Source organism: Ochotona princeps, chromosome 10 (genome assembly GCF_030435755.1).
Source record: "Ochotona princeps isolate mOchPri1 chromosome 10, mOchPri1.hap1, whole genome shotgun sequence".
In the NCBI taxonomy this organism is placed as follows: Eukaryota; Metazoa; Chordata; class Mammalia; order Lagomorpha; family Ochotonidae; genus Ochotona; species Ochotona princeps.
The window spans coordinates 11,095,085-11,123,053 of record NC_080841.1 but is presented as its reverse complement, the minus strand read 5'-3'; positions in this window follow the sequence as shown (position 1 = coordinate 11,123,053).

Genomic DNA, 27,969 nt, shown 5'->3' with positions numbered 1-27,969 from the left:
ATCTTATCAAGCTGCAGTGGGGTTGTTTGAAAAGCCATCTTCTTTTTCTGAATAGGTTGAAGAGCTGAACTAAATTGACTTAAGAGTTTTAAATCCAGTCATTACTAAATTTGCTAAATCCTTAGATTTATCACTAATTTTTGTGTTTTTGATTTTCTGTCCTTTTAATGTGTCTTGCATTTAAAAAAATCTTTACTGTCCTGAGAGACTCTAGGTCTTACTTTTTAAAGAAAAAGTAACATAAATTATACTGAATTATTTTGGTCGATTTTCAAAAAGACAGATGAACGGCATTGCCCTCTCCTGAGCTTAGACCAGGATCCAGGCGAATCGTCTCATTCAGAATCTGAGTATCTTTCCTCTAGCAAAGAACTATTTCTGAGAAAACAAGAGTAGTAATGTTCTTTTCCAAGTAATGGCTCAGCCTGAATTTTATTTCAATGGTATGAAGATGCAATAATAAGCCCTGCTCCAACAACAAGGGTGGTATCCAGACTCCGTAATTTGAAGGATCACACTAGAATTCAAGTGATTTGAGACCTGGTTTCTCTTGTTCAGTGGAGGAAATGATCCCCCACGAGTGTGAAGCCTTAGCTGTTGTCATCACTGCTCGAAACCCAGCCCCAATGCAATGTAAAGATTATGACAGGAATACATACTAGGTGAATACATGAGTCAAAAGCATACCTGGTTGAGCAAGCAGTATTTTCCAATGAATACCCCATCTAATCAATGCTTTAGGCCATATGCAGAGTCAAAGTTGAGTTGTGTATATATCTCAGAAGAGTATATACGTAACAGGGTCATGTTTTTCTAACACGTGGAGTGGTAGCGTCTTATGTCTACAATATGTTAATTTAGCTAGTATTATTTCTTAAAAGTTAAAAAATCACAATTGAAGGAATTAAAGGACCATTGTCATTGCAATTTCAAAGTACCATAAGATACAAATAAAAATAAATATTTATAGAAAGGTTTGGAGAATCATTTCAATTTGCCCCCATTGTTAACCACCAACAAAATGGATTATAGAATTTTACAAGCATTTAAAGATCCTTCAGGTTTATTTTACATGGGCTTGATTTTTACCCTAAGTATTAACTTTAAACTTTAATTCTATGAACTTAAGATTAAAAATTTTAATTTTAGGCTGTAATTTCAGTAAAGTAAAGCTAGTGAGGACAGATAGCATTCATGCGGCAGCCCTTTTACTTTAGGCGATATCATCTCAATCTGACGCTAAATTGATTTTGTCATATTTTCGAGTCACCATTCTACCCTCTTTCGACAAAGTCTTCCTCTTGGAAAGCAGATTGTGAATATGTGCAGTGTCCTTTAAACAGCACCGTGTCATGCAAATGTTCCTAAAAATTCAACACCAACTACTAGGAATAAAGGATGACTCTGCTCACTGCCTGGTCAGACAGCTTGGGCGGGAGAGCACATGCTGGCGTTAGTGGCGTCACATCACACAGAACTGTTATAAGATGCCTGGGCTGTGCTATCAGCCCCCTCACCTTAGGCAACCCCTCCTGCTGCTTAAATGTTACCACTTGCTCTATTACTGATGGAAGGGATATGGCTTCCAGATTAAAATTAGACGCAGAATTAAATTGCTTGAACACAGCAAAACACATGAGGAGAGTAAATGGAGCAGAGGAGGCAATCTGGAGATGCTGATGCTCACACACACTGAATTCTAAGACTTAGCTTGCCACAAGTTTCCCTTAGAAGTCTTGTGTTAGCGTTCTGCTCTCCTTAGTGTGCCCTTCTTAGAGCGGGAGCGTGTAGTGCCGGTCAAAAGGCAAACATCCCCACGAAAACTCATATTCCAACGATGGAATTTATAGCCCTGCGAGATCGCTTAGTCAGCCTGGCTTGCTTTAGAAGTGCATTCTGGGTCATTTAATGACAACTGATGACATGTGTAACTTATCAGGCTACTAGCATAAGAGTGATCAGAGCTCAGATTTTAGAATGTAACAGGATCACTTGTGCTTTTAAAAAAGGAATTTCTGTTCACATTGTACTATGTTGCACAGCACGGCAGTGTCAGAACAGGGAGGAGAGATTTCCTTTTTCGAAATCACTAACTATATTTTGCAACTGAAAAACACAACTCCCATAGCAATTATCAAAAGTGTCAACCGGGCCTGCAGGGTAGCCTACTGGATAAAGTCCTTGTGTTGCACACTCCAGTATCCCATATGGTCACTGGTTCTAATCCCCGCAGCCCCGCTTCCCATCCAGTTCCCTGCTTATGCCCTTGGGACCCTGCACCCGTGTGGGAACCTGAAGGAAGCTCCTGGTCCTGGCTTTGAATCAGCTCAGCTGTGTCCCTTGCAGCCACGTAGGGAGTGAATCAGCAGATGGAAGACTTCCTCTCTGTCTCTCCTCCTCTATGTATATCTCCCTTTCCAATAAAAATATAATAAAAATTAAAAACAGGTATGTATCCTATGTTTTATCAATGTTAGTAAAACTCGGTTGTTTTGACTAAGATACCTGTTCAAGTATTTGATGTTATAGAGTGACAGGAAAAAAGCTTGACACATGCAAGACCAGACTGAGCAGTGAGTATATATGTAAAATATGATCACTGCGAAAACCTCCCGCGTGGACACAGCAGAACTTCCAACTCCAGCAACTCCATCTCCGACTCCACATCTGGTTCCCCAAGTGTCTGAGAGTTCCCCCATCACCCTGGACACTGTACCAGCCGCTGCCTTCCCCTCGCCCTTCCTATTGGACGACAACCCTCCTCACTCAACCATGCTGCTCTTTGGCTCAATGGACTGACACCCAGCAGGCACCGCTTGCTTCTGCTGCCAGAGTGGCCACACTGGGTAACAACAATGTGGCTGCCAAGCCCTGCTGCTCTGGGCTCCTCCCTGTGGTGCTGCTCCAAGTTGCCAGTGTGTCTCCTTATGGGGAATCAGAAGAGAAATTCTTATAGCCCACAAAGTTTTAATAGAATGATTCTGTTTAGACAGGAAATAAAGCATTAATCTATAAGGTACAGTGAGTTGACCCATCTTCAGGTCAAGCGCCTGGATGAACTAATTCAGAATCACCTGTCATAGTAGCTTAGTCTTCATAATGATCTGAGCTGAAACCCTGCTTGCTGCTGACCCATGCCCCACTCCTCCCAGGGGAAGCTATGTTTAAGGAACTCTTCAAACAGTGGCCAGGGAGGCCTTGTCCCAAATCAGGCAGATTCCAGCAAGGATCGCTTCTTGGCCTTGCTGGGTCCTTGCCACACCAAAGTACATTGATTCGCTGCCCTTTTGTTTACTACTGTTACAAGCAGCAGCTATCATGACAGCAGGCATTAACAAATGTCCCAAGATTTTGTGGTAAAGACAGAAAATTTCATAATTGCAAAATCTATGTTTCAACTCAGTCTTACCATGAGCTACCATTCAGAATTTAAACCAGGCTGATGTGTTTCCTGAATCTTCCATGAGAAATAATTTGCTCATCTCTTAACTACATTTTTGAAATAGTTGATTTCTATAGTCCTTCGTAACCCAAGCTATCTGTAACTGAATGCAGGGGTGGGGAATGACAAAATCAGCCAAAAATTATATAGATATCAGCCAGAATTTTGATTTACATTTACTTTAATTAATATGGGGATTTTAAAATGGTCAGTATTTTAAATCACTTACGATACTTACCTGATTGAGATATAAAGCAGGTAAAAGCATAGGTGGTTTGCATTAACAGATTGATCTATTTGAAATACAGAAAGAATGTGGGAACACATTAGAAACATGCCTTTAGAAACACGATGACGTCCATTAAGGCGAATGTAAGAAGGCAAGAAGCAAATGATACAAGAGAGAAGGAAAGAATGGCAATCCGAATGTTTCCAGCTTTTTGTTCACTCTGTGAGGAAGTCAACAGCAGGTAAGGCTGCTTGCTGTTTTCCTTCACACTGGTAATTCCCAATGAGGTGGAAATCTCATTCCAAGCCAACTGAAAATGCAGAGGGACTAAAGCAGATTTCTAGTGTTTCGCAATGGCACTCAGCTTTTCTCCCCATGCCTTTACCTCGACGTAAGTCATGTTTTCCTAAGAGCATCCTGATGTAAACACAATGTGTCAGATGCTTCTGCCTTCAAGCAATCAGAAAAGACAATTGCATGACTAAACATTTACTTGATTTTCTGTAGCATTTGCAAGGGGATAAAAGATCTTTCAGGTAAATAGAAACTATGTGTCTTCTATTTTACTTGGTGCAATGTTGTCAGTAGGAAGTTCCTGGCCCTAAGAGTAAGATGGCACTGTTAGGCCACAAAAATTACCTGTCCTCCTTGCAACTGTTCACCGAAATGGGTAAACTAACAATACAGGAAAGTTGAGAGAACAACGCAGGGCAATGTTTGTGTTTTGAAATCTGTGGAGAATCCCTTTACTAAATATAGGTTGGTAAGCTTAGATTCAGGAGAGGTTGGCAGCCTTCAGCATTGCTGGTAAAATTACAGTGAAAAGGAATTTGGCAGCATCTAATGTGTCCACTTTTAGATTGAGCAACCTTTCTTCTAAGAATCTACCGGATTCGAATTGGAAGAAATTGAGGAAGGAGATAGTCAAAGTTGTTCTGTTGCAAGACCATTGAATGGGAAAAGATGTAAGAGCAATCCAATGGCTGTCAGAAGGGTGCGTAATAAATAAATGATGCCAGCTCCTAATAATGAATAAATGATTCCAACTCCTAAAAATGAAATAACAGAATCTCTAAATATGAAAAATCATTATTTCATGAAATGATACGATGTCTTGACCATTTTGTTAGGTAAAAACAAACAAAAAACTAGATACAGATTGCTTTAGCCCATGCCACCTTTTGTGAAGAGACTGTGAGTATAGTGTATCAGGCTAAAGAGGAGCAAACAAAACAACAGAAGGATTAGGAAAACCCAGTGTTTACCTGGAGGGGATTGGGAGAAGCGATGGAAATATGTCTCTTAGGGATTAATCCAACTTTGTGAACACATCCTCCTGTTACTTTACATGTTCAAAAAATTAACTTTAGTTAAAATGGTGGCATTCGTAAGTTTAAAAATGAACAGAAGATTATGCAAATATGTAGATTGGAATGTCCCATCTGCATTATGCATAGAAAAATTATCCAAAGTGACTTGCATGATATTATTATGAAGATATTACTTTTACCAAAAATGCAATACCTATAAATAAGTGCTAAATTTAATTCAATAATTTAATCTTCAGTCAGGATACCATAAAACTCTTTTGTGTATATTATAGGCTAGTGTAACTAAATTTTAATAATGCATAATAAAACCACTAAAATCAAAATATTCAGTACAAGAAAAATAGGATATGCATATTTGAGTAAAGTGGGATAGTAATTGAAAACCATTTAAATGTGTATTTTTGAAATATATTATTTTATTTTTATATAATTTAAAAGGTGAAGAGAGAGCAATTGCGAGAGAAATATTGAAGGGATTTTTTTCCTACACTGGTTTACTCCAAAAATGCCTCAAACAATTCAGGCACCATCTGGCAAATCCAAAACTTAGAGCCACATCAGCCCTCCCACGTGAGTCACAGGGCTCAGGTCCTGGAACCGTAACTGTCATTGTCTCACAGTGAGCACCAGCAGAAAGTTAGAGTCAGAGACGGAGCTGGGATGTGAACCCAGAAACTCCAAAATGGGATGCTGCACCCGTGCAATATCGTAATCACCCATCCCTGCTTGTAGCTTCAAATACAAGCTTGTATTTCACAGTTATGTCACTGCAAAAGCTAGAAATGATGGCAGTCTTGTTAAACTCTATTATTTGATTTTTTTTCCATTTATTTGGAAGGTAGAGTTACAGAGAAAGAGAGACAGGGAGACAGAGAGACCGAGCAGAGTACTATTTAAAGGAAATGCACCAACTTCCTGCACTTCACCACACAGGTTCAGGAGCATAGTGGTTCATCTCATCCTGTCCTTCCTCCCGCCAGAATTCCCTACCCACCCTCTTCCTTCCTTATTTCTTATTTCTTTTTTTTTTCAGTTTTTACAATGGCCTGCTCATTTCGCTTCACAAACACAGGGGTAACACTCCATTAGGAAAAGATTTCAGCACATACCAAGTGGACAAAATACATCCCCACACCTGTCAGTCCTCGCGAGTGTAGACAAATGCTGTAAACAATCATTGAATCTTTAAATGTCAATCTTGCTCAAACAGATGATATTTTTCTTTTTTACTCTGTATTAATCATCACAGGTTAGGGAAAACATATGCTTGTTTGTCTTTTTGTAGCTGGCTTAGTTTACTAAGCATAAACAGTTCCATTTCAACCCATTTTATTGAAAAAGAGAAGATTTTATTCTTTTTATGGCTGAATAGTATCCTATAGTTTATTGCTTCATTTCACCCCCTCCGTCTTTCTGCTGGACCTATCCCTATCATTTCTTCTTAGAAAATAATGGTAAAGCTGCCACAAGGTGGGTGGCACGGGGGAATCACAGAGGTGTCTCTTTCTTCATCTTGTGATGTGGGTCATGCAGGTGCACTGCTAATAGTAATAGAGGAAGAGAAAGCTGTTTCAGTGTTACTGGAAGCTAAGCAGTTGCAAATAGAGAAGCCATATGCTGAAAGGGTCTGGAAACAATAGGAGGAATCATAGCATGAAATCCGTCAAATATGTCGTAACTGGCTAACTCACTAGTTGTGTATATTATCTGATGCGTAGGAACAAAACAATAAAATAAAGAAGTTACTTTTTCTGAGAAGTAGGTCAAGGGGAGGAGATTATAGTTAAACTTAGAAGGCTATCTGCTTGATTTCATCATCGTAAGCTTTGACTATATATTATTTCGTGAAAAACTGTATTTGAGTTATAAAATGAAATTCAAATAGTATGATGTGTTTTTCCCAGGTTCGGTTGGAAGCAAATGCATCACCGTGATCTTGATAACCTAAGTTTTGTGGTGGAGTCCACATCATCCAAAGTAGGTCTTCTGACTCCTATTGCCTTTTGTTCCGAACCCTCACGAGCTGTAGAGTGCTGTCGAGCATGTAGAACTCCAGAGACACTGCTTATCGTCGGCAGAAAGCAGGGACACAGAAGCGGTGAGTCCAGCAGTGGGGGAAAGTCCAAAAGGCAGGGAAGATCTAGAGCCTAAAGAGGACCCAGTGAGCACGTTTTGGTGTTCTGTTGTAGTGACAAGCGGAAACTAACCTTGATGAAAGTGAAGCAGTGACAGGACTTAACTCATCCATAAGTCACTTTAGCATGAGTCATTTAACAGAAAAACAAAGAGACCTTCCCCCATTCGTGTATCATGAAATAGAGCAGCACACACATACACACATACACACACACTGAGCACTCATGATCTCAAACCTGCCATATGCCTGTTGGGGCCTTACTTTTCTTGTTGGTAAAAATCAAAATTGCCTTTTTTTGTGAGCTTCTTTAGTCCTATTATCAGGAAGCTCTGTGCATAAAACAGAGAAGATAATTGTTCTTTGATTAAAATGGAGAAGAGATGGTGGAACCCTGAACATCCCTTGGCGCAGTCAGACAGCACTGCACAGAAGGACTGCCCAGGCCTACTTCTGTTCAGTCAAGTACTTTACTTCTCAAAATAGGTTCTTAAAAATATGTGCTAATTGCTTTAAACAGAATAGCCACTAGGACACTCCCAAGAAAGCATTTTAAATCATGAGGAAGGCACAAATATGTTTCCGACACAGATTTCCATCCCTACCAATTCCACGATACTTAACAAAAGTGTTCAACTTTTCGAGCCACATGAACACCTAAATCACGTCCTCCACTGTACTCAGTAGGCTTTCAGACAGTATGCTTTCTTCATCCTCCTCAGCTCGCCCTCCACCTCCTTTGTCATTTTGCTATGGCTGGAACTCTTCTGAAGCCTATGTGTTAGACTCTTATTGGCTAACAATGAGGTAGTGACTTAGTTACCATGCGAGTTAGTTCCTGATGGATAGATTCTCTCTCTCTCTCTCTCTCTCTCTCTCTCTCTATCTCTATCTCTCTCTCTCTCTCTCTCTCACACACACACACACACACACACACACACACACACTCTTTCTTCCGCACTCCAGACTTTGTCCAAGTCTGTACTTAATGTTGGTTGAATGTCCACTGGATGTCACACTTGCAGCAGGTCAGAATCACAGTTCCTTCCTGTTTCCCATATTCACTCCATATGCACACTCACACCTCAGTTAAGACAGCTTCATCATCGGAGTGCTTTAAGCCATAACTTTTTCATCATTTCCTTTCACACCCATATCAAGTTTTGATCTGGGGTGCCTTACTCCTTAGAATATTTCCACTCTAGTCAGAGACAGCATCATATCAGCACAGTTTGGATTTCTGGGGTCAACACTGCTGCACAGCACGTTAAACTGTTGCTGCGGTGCTGCCACCCCTGGAAGCCAGTTGGATCCAGACTGCTTCGCTATCAACCCATTGATACACTTGGGAGAGCAGCAGAGGATGGTCCAAGCGCTGGGACCCCTACACCCGTGTGTGAGACCCAGATAAAACCCTTGGGCACAGCATTGGCCTGGCCCAGATGCATCCAGCCACTGTGACCATCTTGGGGGTTGGGGGATTAGTGGTTGAAATATCTGCTTCTCTCTCTCTCTCTCTCTCTCTCTCTCTCTCTCTCTCTCTAACTGATTTTAAATAAAGTATAAGTTTATACACACACATAATTTTGATTGGCTGAGTGAATACTTATTTTGAAATTATGTGTGTTGCTTAAATGAAATAATTTACTCCATATCACTTACCACCACCCCAACACTGAGAAGTTACTAACCACTTAGTGCTTTTGTTTTTAAGGGCTTCACGCAACTTCCAAGGACACTGGATCATTGCATCTCTCATCATACTGAAGCCGTTCCCCACATGGAGCGATTTTCTTCCACACTTGTTTTAAAGACAGTGTCTCTGGAGGATCATCATAATTTATTATGAAGACTTCTAGAAATATCTGTCACATCTTTCTCACTAATGTGTCTATTGGTGACTAACAAAAGAATTTTAAATTTTTGTAGATAAAAAGGGTTTTCTTAAATTCATAACTATTTCATCCCTTACTATTTATTACGGGTGTTGCTTTATGATGCAGGAGTCATCCATTCTAACATTACTTCTGAAGGTTGTAGGCCTTTGGTTTCCGAGTTAGAAACTTACTATTCCTCTTCCTAGCATATGGAAGACTTTTATGAGTGAATCAAATTCCTATGTTTATTTTAGGGATTAGCATAATACTGGCAGAGCAGATAACACTATATAACATCCACACAGCTTCCATGAAGAGACACAAAAAAGCAGCTGGATTTTGCTTTTCTATCATTAGCTAGTATTGCACAAATGTCCATCTATGATGTGGAAAACCAAATTCTGATCTAAAACACCTTATTTCTGACAAGAACATTTGCTATCAGTTTACATGGAAAAGAGTTTACAAGGCTCCAGTGCACACACAGCTTAACCATGGGGCGGAAGGTTTACAGCCGTGTCATTTCCAGCTGCCAGCAGGTGCTGCTCTGGGTGTCAGGCTAAAGCCTCGATTCATTATGCTCTGCCACTCCAGTACTGTACTATGTAGGACAAGAAAAACAAGAAGGAACAGAGCGTCTCTTATGTTTAACCCATAAAACTTAGCACTCTGACCTCAACCATATAAACCAAAAGTGAAAGAGGAGATTGCAAATGTAACCAATAAAACTGGTACAGCAACCCCATGCTGGGATTAGAAGACTCTGTGGCATAGCACATGGGGAAAGGTGCTATCTGCAAATGTCTCTGTGGAGGTGATCCCAGAACTGCTGCCATCTGCACTCCTTGCGGTGTTTCCGACATGTTTGCGCATGTTTGGCCAACTGCTGGGTGGCCCCACAAAGAGCCTGATTACACAAGACACCTGAGAAGCTCTTTGAGTAGAAAGACATTTTATGGATTGGGACACAGTACTAAAGCGACTATTGTATGGAGCAAGCAGAAACTCATGTTCTTTTGTTTCCTCTCTACCACAGACCCAAAAGATTTATCTGTGTCCCAGCAAGAGAGAGGCCTTCCTGTAGAAGGCAGAGCGCTTCTCATGCTGGAAGCCAGGTATGAGGGCCCAGGCAGCGCTCCTCTGGGCTGCATGCTAGACTGCGATACAGAGAGAAGAGTCTTCCAGGGCTCTTGCAAATGTAAGGCTTTGGTGCAGAACGATTTCATCTTGTGCTGTGTGATGTGTGATTGCTGGGGCTGACGGTGTGTTCACAGGGAATTGAACAAAATGGTCTAGCCCTTCTGGCATTTAGCTGAATGAGGTGCTATAATCTGTTTTTTTAAGACTCCTTTCTGTATTTTACTGACTGTAGTGACATGGGAAAAGGCGAGGACAGGGAAAGAGGTTTTCTGAAAACAAGGACCTGGCTAATGCCTCGTTTGCTAAAGGAAAATCTGTCGTGTATACCTGGGCAGTTTGACATAATTTGGGGTGAGCCATAGTATATTATGCTAAGGATGTCATAGGCTGGCAGCACAAAGGAAAATGCAACAATCTATTAAGCTAGATGCTGGGCCAAATGTCAATCAATCAATGAGGAAGAAAGAATTTTATTTTATAAAATGCATTTTGAAATGTTCATATCCTTTGATATAATTTGCTAGTGACATCACGACTGATTGTGAAGTGTGCTATGCAGACTCTTGTTATACTCTTGGTGAATTATAGAAAAGGTGTTGTGTTTACTACAGGATAAAGTAGTGTGAAGGAAAGGAGAAAAGTTACACAGAATAAGGAAATGAGCAAAGCTACGTTGGGTGAGATCTTAACAGATTTGGAATGGATGCAGCACCTAAGATAATCCTTGGCAAGTATACTGAGATGCCACTGTTGAGAAAATGTGACGCAGACCTGAGGCAGGGTCTTTGCAGAGGTGAAGGGGGACAAGTAAAGGATCCAAAAGAAGATTGAAAAAATGAAAATGACTCCCAGCTAAAAACAAGCAAAAAGATGGAGCTGCCAATCCTAGAAACGCAAGCGACCGCATTCTGCTGACAGCTTGAGAGAGTTTTGAAGTGGATTCTTTTTCCAGGGCTCCTGATAAGAGGCACTCTGGTCAACATCTCGGTTTCAGAATTGGGAGCTGTTAAATGGAGAACCCGGCTGAGCTCTCCTAGGTGCTGGACTTGCAGAACTGTGCTGAAGTACTACATGGGTGTTGTTTGCAGCTGCAGTTGAGGTTTGTCATACTCCCAGGATGCCTGGGAGGAGAAGATGCTGGCTTCTTCTCGTAAGAGGCCTGGAAGGCATGACAGCTGTTAAAACAGGTTCCAGGAGCCTGGATTATAGGGGCTCATTCTTGCATCAGGGAGCAAAACTGGGGTTAGCATCTATTGGGTGTTCTGACCAGCTTATGAGGGAACATGGACACATTGTGGTAGCTTGTATGGCAGTGGTAGGAAGAGGCCTCTCAACATTTAAGTGCAAGACTCCAGCTGCTGCACTGGGAAATCAGTCTCTAATTTTGCAATGAAGCTATGCGTTTCTAGAGTCTACTCTTGCCAGTTAAGGAGTCCACCTTGGATCCTACAGCATATAGATGTCTGAACAATGAGGGACAATTGCTTATGGCCGATTTTGGCCTGATCAGCCTTCCCAGCTCTGTTGAGGCTTCCTTAAACTGTACAACAGCCTAGGGACTTTCCTCTATTCTCCCTTCCCTTTCTCCTCCCAAGATTCAAACTTGCATCACGGTCTGATTGCTCTAAAGCCGTTTCTGCTCCTTCACCATCTCAGGTTCCTTCACACAGCCATTTTCCCAAATAAAATACTTGCAAGGTTGATCCTGTGGCAGCATCTGCCTCAGTTTCACAGTGAGCACAAGATAAACGCTATTGACTCAGAGTGTATCACTGAGTGTATACTATGGACTTGAGTGCTAATCCAGAACTGCTGTGAACAAGTTATTATCTCATTCTTCTTTCAGCTGAATCTTAAGCATATTGACTAGAATGGCCAAGACCAGAGGGTCTTGTCAGTTCAAACCTGGGTTTCACATTCTGCCACCACAACAGAACATCAGGTTGAGTCAAAATTTCTCTACCAATGACAGAAGACAACAAGGCAGAGGACAGACACAAGTGTATGCCTTCCTGTCTACAAGCCCAGTTAACAAGAACTCTGGCATTGATGCCAAATGGGTCAAAAAGGCAACCTCTAGTCAAAGCAATAATGACTCACATCTCTTTGGCAGAATTATCTTAGCTTCTGCATTGGTTGAATCAGAGAAGTAATAAAAGCTATGACTGGAAGAGTGTTTATTTTCATTACAACATGCACTAGTAGAAAACGTGGGGAAATCAGTGACTTGGAAGAAGACCAGTCTATCATGATTATTTCTCTTGGCAAAGAAAATAGTGGAACAAGGAACACAGAAGGATCTCAAAGGCTTATCCAGCAGATAGGTGTCACTCGGTGTGTCCAGAACATCCAGTTTCAGCATCAGAAATTTCTGGCAGTGGCTTCAGGAGGTAGGACCTCTGTCAGGAACCTCAACCCTTTCCCTCTGCCAATAGTAGTCAGTGTTGAAATATTTTCCAGAGTTTAGCAAGCAGCGGGGATATTATGAACTTCATCACCTCAAGGGACATCAGCAGGAGATGAAGAAGTTGGCAAATATTAAAGGATACCATAGCACTGGACTGGACACAAATAACTTACCCTAGGGACACCTCAGCTTATTGAATAAAAATTTAGAGGAAACTTAAGACCCTACAGTATCACAGGAGAGATTAAAACTAGAGTTACACAAATTATAAATTGCATAATAATTTGCAGCTATAAATGGATTACTCTTCCCATGAAGACATTTTTATTGCATGAATCTCACCTTTCAATACAATTTAATAAACATACTTCTGTGGACTGATTATTTCATTTAACACATTTGCAGTGAGCAAAGCATTATCCTGGGAAGGGAGAAGCATCTCAAGAATGGTGCTTTCCAGGCCCGGCGGCGTGGCCTAGCGGCTAAAGTCCTCACCTTGAACGCACCGGGATCTCATATGGGCACTTGTTCTAATCCCAGTAGCTCCACTTCCCATCCAGCTCCCTGCTTGTGGCCTGGGAAAGCAGTCGAGGATGGCCCAATACTTTGGGACCCTGCACCTGTGTGAGAGACCTGGAAGAAGTTCTTGGCTCCTGGGTTTGGATTGGTTCAGCACTGGCCATTAAGGCCACTTGCGGAGTGAATCATCGGATGGAAGATCTTCCTCTCTATCTCTCCTCCTCTCTGTATATCTGACTTTGTAATAAAAATAAATAAGTCTTTTAAAAAAATGAATGGCGCTTTCCCCTTCAGATGTAGTTGAAAGCCAACCCTTCTCCCTGAAATGTTAATTCCACATTTAACCAATAATGATGATACCCAATAACTGATTTGAAAGCTACAGTAATGTTTGAGCTATAAACATAGTTTATACAAATATTTGCAAATGATAAGGATTTAGAGACAAAAAATCGATGCTCAACTCTCAAATAAACTTTTTATTTTGTACTTAGCTTGGGTTATCGTAGATTGGAAACTGCAAAGAAAAAGAATTGAGAACTGATATCACCAGTTATGAACTATTTCAACTTGAACAAATAGTTTAATATTTCTCAACCTTGAGTTCTTTTAAAATAGTAAAAATTAAATAAACTTTACATAATGCTTAGTACTACATAAATGCTCATTTATATATTTAAAAATAACCATACAGCTCAATGATGAATCATTCCATTACTCAACAATTGCTTTCTGGGAAATAGTTCAATTTCCTACACCATTACTCTTAGAAAACTGGTATACTTAGATTTTTGTTGTATTAAATCTTTCCATGGGGAAGAAACATGAATATGCATCTACTGACTTTGATTTTGAATAAATGCTTATGTTTTTCTGCAATTCAGGTTGAAGCTCTAACCCTCAAGGTATTGACAATAGTGCCAGAACTGTAGAGGGTAACAAGAATCACTAAGAATGGGATTAGTTCCCTTTAGTTAGAAACTTGGGGGATCCTCTTCTTTCTCTTTCTTCACTCCACCAAAACCAAAGACAACTGTCTGCAACCAAGAGTCAGTTTTAATAAGACACGGAATTTGTTAAAACATTGACCATGGGCTGAGAAGCCCACAGAACTGTTGGAAATCTCCATTTGCTTTTGGCAGTGTGTATGGTGTAGAGGCTGGAAGAACACAGGCTTTGTAATCCTATCATCACCCTAGGTTTTCTTTGCTTGCTCCTGTTTGCCTCCTGTGGGTCAGTGTTGCTCTGACTCACTCTGACAAATAAAACAATAGTTATAAGAACTCATTATATATTGTGTATATAACATTAACGATAATGAGGCCACTTTTTTCAGATAATATCACTCATTGCTGATGCTTTTCAATGAGTTCCTGCTTGGCTCCTAATTCACAGCAGCAGGTCACTTCAGTTGGCTAGGAATGTGGTGAACCATCAGGGAAAATCTGAGTAATTGAAATAAATGGCCAATTTGTCTCTCTAGATGCTTTTATCCAAGTCTAAAAACAAAAACAAAAAGAACAAACAATAAAACCCTCTTCTCCACTGTGTGTATTTGCTTTTACTCTACTTTCCTTTTCTCTTGCAGATACCAAAGTTCAATTGAAGCATCTATCCAAAACAGAAAAACACCAACCACAGAACCTAAGCGTCAGGAATGACATGAAGGGGAAGAACCCAGGGTGTCTAACATGCCAGCTGATTAGTAAGCCTGAGCATTTGACCGTTGACTCCCTTAGTGGGATTCTGAGGTGCTACCACATGCAATGCCTGCTTCAGGGAGAAGCCAAGTCTACAGATTTGAAGAATTTTCTTGGGAGTCAGGAGGTACAGTTCAACCCCACCCTCCCCCCAAAAAAATTTTTTTGAAGAATATTAAGCTTGTTTAATTGTAAAACATTGAACTGATTTTATGAGATTTGAATCCATGTTTGCAGTGGATCCGGTAGAAACAATCAGACTTTGTGCACAGAGGAAAGGGAAAACTGTAAAAAAGTTTAAACTCTTTTTTCTACTGCTATTGTCTGAAGTATGACAGGACATTTGCCTTGCATTGAGCCTGTTTCTGTCTGTATCAAAGTGTCCTTTTCTTTCAAGTGTTGTTCAATGTTTTTACTTTCTGTTTGAGTGGTTCCAGGAACTATGCACCTGCAAATGACCCTATCGACAGGTCTCTATGATGCAGCAACAATTTTCCAGGTCATGAATTCTTGTAATTTTCTGAGAAATTTCTACTACTGTGGTAAGACTTGCCTTTTGCAATTTAGCAGTGGGTACTGAAACACCTGCATGCAAATGGAAAGGAAAATGATTGAGTAAGCAGATGCTGTGCAAAATGACACACAAGAGAAGATAATGAGATGGCTTATTGGGTTCCACCCATCTGGTGGCTGCTTCTGATCCAGACCGATCTTATGGAAGCATAAACCAAAGCTCAGAACAGGGAACCTCTACCCGTGGTCTGTCTTTCTGATTCTAACAAGTGTGAGAGGCCTGTTAATGACACCCAATTCCTGTCTTTCAGTGAGCCCAAACAAAGACTTGCGTCTTAAAATGAGATTCTAGGAAGCCATCATTACCAAAAGAACCCAGACATTTAAATAAATGATGAAAACAGTATGTGATTCAGAATAGGTTGATCTTTGTAGCATATTTCCAGGCGAGCTTTTGTTAAGTCATATAAAGCTTGAAATGCAAACTTGGGGTTAATCTGGTGTTGGCATTTATTTATATATATATAAATACCTTGGATAGTCCCAAACTGCAATGTAGATGAAAACTGGTATTGTTGAATCCCACCTTGCCCCCTTTGTAAGGGACTAAACCACACATGCACTAATTCATCTACATTCCTCTACCCCACTTGGTCCCTCTGGGCTTCCAAAAGCTCCCAAGAGCCACTGGGGTTGACAGCACTTCCAGGGAACCAGTCAACTATGATTTGTAAAAAGTGGGCAGCTAGCCATTGGCATGTAGAGACCTCATTGAAAAGGGAACTAGCACCACACTTCTTGAGATGGTAACTGACCTCTCCATTATGAGGTAATAGGCTTAACATGACAGACAGCAAAAATCCAACTATTGCTTCATGGAAATAATTCCTAATATGGTGTTAACTAAAAATGAAAACTACTATCTATTCAGCTCTTGGTAAAACTGGTGAACATTGAAATAAGTCAATACCTTTTATATAGAGGCAGCAGTTAACTCAATATTGCAATTTGTGAGACAGTCAAGTCAGAGCTTTTTTGCAATATATCTTTCCCCCTTTGAACCTAATGCAACATGTATGTATACGTCTTATGTGCACATGTGTGTGCACACATGCATTTACATTTTGATGATGGTCCACAATGAACATTCTACCATGACGTGAGAGTTCTTGCTGAAACTGAAATACTATTGAGAAAAGAAGATGCTCTACCCTTTGCTAGTCAATGTCATGCTATTATCTAGGGTAATGAGAATTGGAGTGGGGGTACTCTTTACACCAATGATAGATTTTGGAACAAAGATGGAATAGATCAATCAACCACCTCAGTTATATGTTGGCAGCGAAATACTGGACAAGGGGAGACGCTATGATGGTCTATATCAGTCAGTGGACTCTGCACCAGCCTCATCATACCTGGATTGTTGCTGATGATATGTTGGAACTTCTAGTTGATCGGGATGACACTCTGCTGGCTCTGCCTTCGGACCTGAGAGGGCCTCCCTAAGAGGTCGTTGAATTTGGTCAATGGGATGCTGGACTCTATGTATTGTATATGCTTGCAATGAGGGAATCCCAGCGGAACTTGAGCTGTGGCTATGCATCAGGATGGAGGAATCCACTGGGGGGGGGGGAGGGTTTGGGGTGAAGGGGGGAGAATCCCAGTACCTATGAAATTGTGTCGCATAATACATTGTAATTAATGGGAAAAAATAAAAATTAAAAAAAAGATGGAAATTGTTAGCTGTCTCATTGTCATTTTTATACTCCAAGAGAACCTTGAATAAATGCATCTGAAAGTAAAATGATTTACTCCTGATGCTCTCCAATCTGGTTACCTAATTTTTACTTTTTCAGCGTGGTCTGTGAGCACTACTCGTTCACTCATTGTATATTATTGGTTGATTAACTGAATCCTGCTTCTTCCATTTCTATTCCTCTTAGAATCCTATGCCTTTCTGGTTCAGGGATAACCTTTGTCCTTATAAGATTTTGCATTAGCTTGTTCATGAAGCTGCTTGCATCCAAAGTAATTAATATTTTTAATACTGTCTTCTCCATTGCCAGTTGCTCCAATTATGTTTTAGAAATCATATTTTTACATTGCTGTTTGTAATATGCAACAAAATCCATCGTGTTACATTTGCATTTATTTTGTATATTCTTGCAAATTTAAACGTGTGTTTCTTTTCATAAAGCAGGAGTCAGGTGTCATTGAGAGACAGGCCTCTCACCCTTGTTTGAATCACAAACAAAGACCACAGGCGGAGGTTCCATGTTCTGAGCTTAGATGTATGGTACTGTAGGATCAGCCTGGATTAGAAGCCGCCACCGGATGGGTGAAACCTGTGAACGCATCCCATTACCTTCTCCTGAAGCACAGGCACAGCTAATCAAGTGTCGCAGATTCTGAGGGGAATGGGTTGAGGTTTCTTCTTTTATTCCCTTCAGACATGGATTTTCTTTAAAAATCAAATCACAAATGTCCATTTGCAAAATACCCATGAAGACTTCAATAAGTGACCCTGTTTCACGGGATTTGCAGTAGTGTTATGTGTCAGGTATTTTTTTTTGGCTATGTTAAAATTTATATTGAAAATTATTTTAGTTCTTTGAGCATCTTCTGGATTTATTTTTGCATTGTTATTTAACAAAAATAATGTATTATTATCTAACAATGAAAATTTCTAAGTCAAACAAGTTTATTGTTTTTTTTTACATTTTATTATTATTATTATTATCATTTTTATGATACAGTTCCATAGGCTCCTGGCATTTCCCTTATCCCCTCCACAATTTCTCACCCCCACCTAGTTCCTCTATATCATTACTAAAATACAGTTCTTCATACACAGTCATATGTCCATCATTGCGGGCATGGACAATGACAGAGAGTCCAGCATCTTATTGTCAAGATATAGTGAACAGTTTCATTCTAAGTCCATCTTTGTCCAGTAGTAGAAATGCATACTACATTGTATCCTCACATCTGGACGATAGTCTCCATTTCACAGCTACTGTACATCCCCTCAAATGAAAAATCATAATACAAAATGAACAATAGAAAGAAAACTAGAAATTCACAATGTCATGAAGTTAAATGACATGTTACTAGATATGACAGTCTCCATTACACAGCTACTATACATCCCCTTAAATGAAGAGCCACAAAACAAAATCAACATCAGGGATAAAAAGGAAATTAACAACACCACGAAGTTAAATAACATGCTACTAAATGACTAACATGTAGCTGAAGAAATGAAAATCAAGAACCTTCTTGCAGAAAATGATGCTACTATATGATCTATGAGTCATTGAAGAATTTAACCAGAAGAAAATGTTTTGAAGAGATGAAACTAACAGAAAACAACAATGCCCATGTGATATAGTTTCCGCTGATTTTGTTGGTGAAGTGTGTCTCTGCTACACAATAAATAGATGGGTTTTGTTTTTTAATCAGTCTACTAATTTTTGACGTTTGATTGAGCTTAAGACACTTACATTAGAGTTTAATATGTATAGATGGTACTTTGGTCCTGTCATTTTAGGAATGGGTTGTTCATTGGTTTAGTCTTCTGTTGTCATTTTACTGGGATATTCTTCCCATTTGCCTTTGGTTTTGGTAGGTGCTATTCCTCTTCTCTGTCATGAGAACATCTTGAAGTATCCTTTGTAGGGCAGGTTTGAAAGAGGCAAACTCTTTTAACTTTTCTTGATTGTGGAAAAATTTGATTTCATTCTCAAAGACAAAAGAAAGCTTTGCTGGATATGTTATCCTAGGCAGACAATTTTTTTCTTTTAGAATCTGGAATATGTCACTCCATTCTCTTCTGGCCTATAGAGTTTCCTGTGAGAGATCTCCTGTGAGCTTAATTGGCATTCCTTTATATGTCAATTGATTTTTTTCATGTGCACATTTAGGGATCTTTTCCTCATGTTCAATTGAAGAGAGCTTGATGATCATGTGTCTTGGTGAAGATCGCTTCTGATCAGGCCTGTTGTGAGTTCTGTGCCCCTCCTGGATGTTGTTTCCCAATTCTTCCTCTAGATTAGGTAAATTTTCCTTTATTATTTCATTAAATACATTTGTAAAACCAACTTCTCTTTCTGTACCTTCTGGGACTCCCATAACTCTTATATTTGGCCTCTTAATAGTGTCTTTCAATTCTTGAATCCTTTTTTTGGCCTGACCCTGCTCTGCTTCCAGCTTTTTGTTTGCTTCCCCCTGATGACAGGAAATATCTTCCAATTCTGAGATTCTTCCCTCTGCTTGCTTCATTCTATTTTGGAGACTCTCCACTGTACTTTTAATTTGCTCTACTGTGTTCTTAATTTCTGATATATCAACCTTGATTTGCTTTATTACTTCCTTAAATTTTTTGAACTCTTGTATGTGCTTCTCATTGTTGATCAGAAGCTTTAAAATGAGTTTTATGAATTCTGTGTGCCCCATTTTCTCTGTCTTCCCCAGTTAACTCTGAGGTTGGGATAGGGTTTTGCTCCATTGCAGGGAGATTTCAATAATATTCGTTGTGCTTTTGTCTCTTGTTTTGCTCTTGGTCATTGCACTTCTGGTTAGCAGAGTCTTCTCCTTGGGGCAGGTTTCTAAGCTGTGTCACCCACAGGTCTACAATGCGATTTTACTTATTGCAGTTGGTACACAACTTTTTGCTTGCAGCCACTTGTGCCACAACCTCCAGCGAGTTCCAGGTCTGGGTTCTTGTGTTAGATTTCCACCGTGGTCTCCATAGTCCCAGCTCCTGGCTCACCACTCTCCACCTCCTGTGATACCGTGCTGAGGCTGCACTGTTGTCTCTGTAACCTTTCTCCCACTTTCGGTTGGAGCAGGTCCCAGGATTAGAGAGGTTCTATATAATTAGCTTGTTGGTGGCGCTGATCTTGTCAGTACCTGTTGGACATTAGGTCTGGGTGCCACACGGACCTATTTTGACCATAGTCACTATTATTTTCCTGTGGGACCAGTGCAATCCATGGAACTCAGTGAGTTCTAGCGAGCTCAGCACATGCGCAGTTCACTGTTGTCCCCTGCGGTGCTAAAGCTATTGCCACAGTGTACAAAATGGTGCCTGGCATACAACTACTAGAGTTCTTGATCTGCTGGCCATCAGGTCTGAGCACTACCCAGACCTTTCTTGGGTGGAACCTGCAGAATGCCACGTCGCTGCAGTTTGCTGAGTCAGAAATGAGTTCACTCCCAGCCTAGTGTATGCTCAGTCCTTTCCCTTGCCTTTGCCTCCTTATGCAAAATGGCACCCAATTCAGCTCTAGGGTGCTGACTGGGCTGTGAAATCCACCCTGTTCTTGCATTGCCCATCTGGGATCTGCTGCTCTGTCTCTGCTCCTGGTCAAATCAAACGACCAGCAGGATGGACAGTTCTTTGTCTGAGTTTACCTCCCAAGCTCCCAGTGAAAGTCCCTTCCCAGCTGGTTGCTGGTGGAGTTTCGGCTGCTGGTGGAGTTCAGATCGCTGTTAGTTGAATGCCGCTGAAGTATCAGTCACTGCAACACCACACCATTGTTTTCGCTGCTTTCCTGTGTCTATCAGTCTCCAGGTACCCCTTTGCTGTTGCTATGTCCTTTCCTATTTCCTGGAATGTGTCCTCTCTGCTTCATCCAGATTAAATGTTTTTCCGTCCATTTAAACGTTTCCTTACCCTATTCTGCCATCTTGATTCTCCTCACAAGTTTGTTTTTAAAATTCTTCTAAGAATCCTTCTGTTGACACATAGTGATATATGGAGAGAATCAACGCCCTCCCCATCCCCAAGATTTCCCCTTATGCTGCAGGTCTTTATTTATGGAATCCATGACCATAATGGGAGTTGGGTACAGTTATTTGCACATTGTCGATACTGAGCCTGTGATGTGGCAATCACATGGGGCCTGCCAAGCTTATGTATTAGGCAAAAAAAAAATTCATTATTGCCTGAGATTTGGAGAATATACCAGAATTTCATTGAATATTTCTTTAAATCTTGACGCTGCTTTCATAGTTTCCTGGGATCTCTGAAATATGTAGGCTATGACATCCAGGACATCCAGGGAACTGATTTTAGCCAAATTTCTATCTGGCTATATAAACCACAGATCTGGATGAACATAGCATTGTAAGCATAGATTCATAAAACTTCAAAAAGAGCCTGTTTCACATGCTTCTTTAGACAATGATTAACTTTAAAGCTGATTTCCCAGTTGTATGAGGGAAGTTTTCACTGTGTATCTCCAGCAAATCAATAGCTGAGACAAAAGGACTCAAAGTATAGGTGATCATCCTGCCCTTGATAGATTTAATTCTGTGGCCTTCAGCAAGTAACATTTGTGTGCCTGAGTCCCTTTGTGGGAGGTGAAGATTACAACACTTAGGAATTGTTTTAAGGCTTAAGTGGCTGCTCACTAAGAATTCCCCTTACGTTAGTATCACTGCCTTAAGACTTTGAAAAGGTAAGTTAATGCATAAAGCATTCCATTGGCCATTATTATACCCAGGCAGCTGATTGAAATAGGTATGAATAACCTACTCAAAGTGCTACTTTTTTTCATGAAATGTACATTACTTAGAAGATAGATTCACGGATAGCCTAGTGGCTAAAGTCTTCGCCTTGTATACCATATGGGTGTCTGCTCTTATCCCAGCAGTCTCACTTCCCATCCAGCTCCCTGCTTGTGGCCTGGGAAAGCAGCTGAGATTGGCCCAAAGCCTTTGAACCCTGCACACACGTGGGAGACCCGGAAGAGGCTCCTGTTTCCTGGCTCCTGATCAGCTCAGCTGTTGTGACCACTTGGGGCATAGATCAGCAGACAGATCTTCCTCTCTGTCTCTCCTCTCTGTATATCTAACTTTCCAACAACATTAAACAAATCTTTAAAAAGAAAAAAAAAGATATATTCACTCTCTCAGTTTTTCTGAATAGAACATTAAACATGATGTCAATAAATTATTTCTCTGAAAAAAAGTAAGCTATTTGAAGAAGAAAATAATTTCCTGTAATTTACATAACTGTAATCTGCAGAACTTACTTTATTTAAAACTATTCTGTATGCCGAGACATCAAATATTACAGCTTATCTATGAAAGAAGAAAGGGCACATGAAAGTGATGCCATACTGAAAGTTACTATCATATATGGAACCGGAGGATCCTTAGTCAGCACATCTCTGTGAAACCTTTTCCATAATGGGGAAAGAGAACACAACAGAGAAATACTGCATCCACTTTCAAACAGCAAAGACTTCTAGAAACCTCTCAGGCAATTACAATAAATTGTGGAAGTGAGAATCCTGTTTAACTACAGAAAAGTTTCTTTCCCTTTAAACTTATTTTTTTCCAATCTTTGAAAATTTATTTTGATATTGATTACAAAGATGAGGGGACGCCAGACCCATGTGGGCCTCCAATTAAGGTGGAGAGGGTTGGGTTTGTGGGGAAGGTGTGTAATATAGATATTTCATTTTCCCCTCATGTGTCTATGGGATGGGTGAGAAGAGGAAGTGGGGAGAAAGTGGCCAAATCCTTGTTGTCAAACTACATCAACACCCAGGGACAAGGAGTGTCGTGTGATGTCGCCTTTGAGGCCCCAGTGTGGGAAAGAATTTTTCAAGGGTGGTACGTGTGTGATCTTGATTGTTCTAAGTTGTTGGCTTCATTTTTAAGGCCAGCTAGCTGTCCATACCTTTCTACTTGCTGTGGAGCCTGGACTGAAATGGGCAACCTCTCTCAACTTCCAACTTTTTGCTGAGGTGCCAGGAGCTCTCTGTTGCTTTAGATGAGCTCTGTCTTGGCTTTGATGTGTGTTTGGGTTTGCTCTCCATTCTTATACTGGAATCAACAGCAGAGGAGGTCCAGTTTCACATGTGCTCCAGGATGGAACCACATATCTAGGTGATTTTCCCTGAGTTCAGAGATCAGGCACAGCAGTCTAGCTGGGGAGGTCCCCGAGAACTCCCCTGTGAGGTCCCCAGACATTGCTGTCACAACCCTTTCCTTGCACCATCCAATGTACGTATCGGTGGGTACCATTGTCTGGTCAGTCTCACTCTAACCCCAGCTCTCATGCAAACTGGAGGGTGCTGCAATCTGTGCAGGGTGACCCCTATGAGCCCTTACTATGCCTGCCCCCAGCCCCAGTTCTTGCACCTGGCAGCAGGTGCTCTGTCTTAACCCAGCCTAGCCCACCTGTAGCCCTGACACTTGTCAGTGATTGCTGTAGTCTAGTCCTACCTGACCTGCCCATGGCCTGGCTTTCATGTGTACTTGTAGAAGCCAATGCCTAACCCAGTGGGGCCTTTTGGATTACACCCTTGTGAGTGACCACACCTTGGTTCCCTTAAATAGTGGGTACAATGGCCTGCTCTGTGGAAGCTCCTAGAAGTCATTCTATACATGTCAAATAAGTAATTGGTGCCCCCATTCTGATTGTTCCAGACCTCCTTCCTAAGGCAATGTGTGGCTCCCAACCCTTGAGGCTTAGGTGTTGGGTCCAGGGGAATGAAGATGGTACCCTGCTCCCGTCTTGATGAATAGAATAGAATAGAATAGAATAGAATAGAATAGAATAGAATAGAATAGGATAGGATAGGATAGAATAGAATAGAATAGAATAGAATAGAATAGAATAGAATAGAATAGAATAGAATAGAATAGAATAGAAAGAATAGAATAGAATGGACAACTATGCTGACACACTGGTATAGCTAGCACAGAGATGTCATTAACCATGCCCAGAATGTCAACCAGCTATTGGTTATTTTTCTCCCAGTGTTAAACTTGCCTAGGTATAAAGCAACCATTGCAGAGAGAGAAAAAGTGTTATTATTCAAAATCCCTTGTTTTAGTAACAACGAGGAAAAACCAAGGCACCCAGTAAGTCTTCCCAAGTAGTGGCATCTTGGAGCTGCCCTCCCTTGCCTATTTTCTCTTTGCATTGTCAAGATTAGAAGCTAGGATACATTAGGGTAAAACATCTTTGGCAAATTGCTAGTTTAACTGATTGTTCCCTTCTGCAGTTGAGCCTAGATACTGTACGTCAAGGTGTGTAGTTTCAAAGAACATGAGAAAATTCATAAAGAGCCATGAGCCCAAAAAGGAAAAAAAAAAAAACCTCAAGCCCCAAATCCTGCAAGTCTTCTCATTTCCTTGACAGATAAGAGATGCTAATCTGAGCTGAAGGATGAAAGTATTGAAATTCTAAGTAGGGTTTAGCAAGGAGCCTTTTAAGAGATAACTGTCTTATGTCCTTTTGTTTTTCTGAAATGCCAACATGATGACTGCAGGTGAACCTGCAATTAAGGTAAAGTCCAGAGAATCCAAAAGTCTTTAACTAGGATATCACCATGCTACTTCACCAGCCTTGGACTGCCTACGTCTTCACTTCTTACTACAGAAAGAATGAGCCACAGAGAAGCCAGTTTTGCTCATAAGTGTTGATTTTCTAATTTTAAAAAATGAAAATGAAATCAAAAGCATGAAACTGGAAATTTTCTTGAGGGGTTATATAGCCATGGTAGTGTCCTTCTTACAAAGATATTCACATACTGATTTATAAAGCTGTGAGCATCTTCCTCTACTGGGAAAAAGCGAATGTGTAGATACAGTTAAGGTAAGCACATGGACATGGGATGACTGTCCTGGATGCTTGTATAAACCTAATGAAATTCCAAGAGAACCTGTAAGTAGAAGAATCTAACAGGCAGGCTGAGAACATGTTTGGAAGATGTCACACATTGGTTTTGAGGATCAAACATGTAGTTCTTCCACTTCAGGAGCCAAGGATGCTAGTAGCCTCTAGCAGGAGATGTTACCCTAAGATACACAGAAGGGATTCAGCCTTGCTGACATTTGGATTTTAGCTCAGGGAGTCCCATTCTCCAACTCTGACATACAACATTTAAACGAATGCATTTCAATTGTTTTGTAACTAAATCGGTACATGTGCTTCTTCCATAACGGGGAGGTTATACAGAGTTTACTTGGAATGGAATCTTGAAGTTAACATTCAGTGGAAAGACCAGAAGAGTGAGTTCACGAAAAGAAAATAAATAAGGTGGGGGCACATTCTGAAATGTAAAAGGCAGAAAATTGAGGTAGGCAGAGCAACTGGTTTGACTGCTAGTTCCCGTTGAGGTCCAGCCTTCCGCTAACGCACACACAGGTAGTCGGTAGCTGATGGCTCTGTTGCTTGTGTCCCTGCCCACAGGTGCAGCACAATCTGATGCAGTCCCTGCAGCTGGAGATAACTCGGAGTGAACCAGCAGATGGAAGTGATCTCTGTCTCTCTTCCTCTCAAGAAAAGTAAAACAAATTAAATTGAAGGGCAAGAATGCCCAGTTGACTTAGATACAATGAAGATGAAATGTGTGTTTATTCGGTCAGATGAGGTGATGGAAAGTGTTTTTATCCCCAAAGGGTTTATTCTGCTACTTTTTCATATTAATGTCAATTGCTTTTCTTATACCCAAAAGGCAGAATGAGATGTATAACAGCAGAAACCCACTCATGTTCCCAGATGGGCCTGGGCCAACACCCACTACCTGTGAGAGTGTGCATTAGCAGGAACTTGGAAGCACAAAGCAAGCCAGGAGAAGAACTCAGCCATTCTGTTTTGGGACACATGCATCTCAAGTAGCACCTCAATCACTGTGGCAGGTGCCCATCCCTTATCTGCTGGTCCAACGATTGGGTCTGGATTTGCGTCTAGAGCAACTGAAACCTGCTAGGATCCCAACACCTTCCAAGTGTCTTAGAAGACCTCCTCTGCTCCATCCCTGACAAAGATGACACAGGAAGAGTATTTCCCAAATTCAGGGTCTGGCATGGTAGCCTAGCAGATAAAGACCTCTCCTTGAATGCACCAGGATCCCATATGGGCACCAGTTCTAATCCTGGCAGCTCTGCTTCCCATCCAACTCCCTGCTTGTGGCCTGGGAAAGCAGTCGAGGACAGTCCAATGCCTTGGGACCCTGCACCCACGTGGGTGACCCAGAGGAAGCTCCTGGCTCTTGGCTTTGGATCAGTTCAGTTCCAGCCATTGTAGACCCTTGGGAGTGATTCAACAGATGGAAGATCTTCCTCTCTGTCTCTCCTCCTCTTTGTATCTCTGATATTGCAATAAAAATAAATAAATCTTAAAAAAAGAATATTACATAAGTTGGGGATTTTATTGGGTAAATACAAGGTTAGAAGGACACAACTTAAAGCTTTCCAACATTTCAAGAAAAAATAGTCCTATTTATAATGAAAATTCACAAATATCATCAGGCAAATTGTAATATTTTAACTTTTATTACATTTTAAATAGCAGACATGCATGGCAGATGAATTCCCTCTTTGCAAAACACACCAATACAAATAAATAAACTGTCACTTTGTCGAGCATTGTGTCACTGAGTTTTCCTCATGACCACCTGCAAGGTGCCCCAGGCAGGATTTGTGCAGACACAGCCAAACTTGAGCCATTCATAGGTATTCTTTGCCGAAGATAGTTGCAAGAATATGAAACACTCAGCCATGCCTTATATGCATTCTTGGTTTTTTTTTAAAGGTATTTCAAAAATATTCGCTCACATTTTTTTCCTGCCTCTGAAACCCATTTTTCCCCTTCTTTTGCTGATTTCCCAAAATGCTTAGGTATACAGAAGCATGCTCAACTTCCTTCTCAAACTCACCACAAGGAATAGAAATATGTGTGAATGTCTGTGGAAATCTTTAATCTACTGTTTGAAAAATCACTCGTCGAATCCGTCATCTAAATGTTATGTCTCCCTTCCTCTAAATTTCATAAGCTTGTTGATTGATTCGAAAGAATTATAAACGCAGCCATTTGCAAGGACCCTGTTAGTTCAACATGCTCCCAAGACTTAAAAAGTATTAATGGAAATAGTGCTCAATAAGTGCTTATATCTGCCCAATAAGATGTTTTTTCTTCAACAAGTTATTGTCAAGCATTTTAAATCCCCTCAGCATATTTCACTTACTGAAAGATTGCAGCCATTCGCATAGGCGTATAGCAGAGCTACAACAAAATAAATTCAGATTTATTGCATTGATTTTGATTTCATAAGAATGCTTTAAAAATGATTAGACAGACAGAAAATTGATACTGAAGGCATGGGGATAATGTCTCTTGTTCTTGGATAAATTTCAAGATGTCTAGGAACATTATTTATTTGGTTGCCTTTCTTGCAGAGGTCTGGCGGATCCTATGGTCAGCTAACAAACTTCTCCAAAAAACGAGCCCAGAATGACTTCAGTCCTTCACTGGGGGGACAAAGAGATCTGAAAGAGTGGAATTGTACTTAAATTTGAAATGCAAGAATTTCCTGTGTGGTTTTAATGAAATTGAGCAACTGGATTAAGTCATCGGTAAGTCAAGGCATGATGCAGATGATGGACAGGAGAGACGACAGACGAATCAATAACTTGGGCCTACTTGGTGTTTTGAGTTCAGAAAAATAGGAGAGCCCACAAGGAATTTTGAAGGAAAGGAATGAGAAGTTAAGGTAACCAACTCTACTATGATCAAAAACATAATTTTGAGATTATTACTGTGAAGTTATTTTGTAGTTACTATTCAGGTTATAAAAATTCCCCTAAATATTTCTCTTACTAGATAATATGCTTAAACACAACAGCTCACACACAAATTAAGATGTATTTAT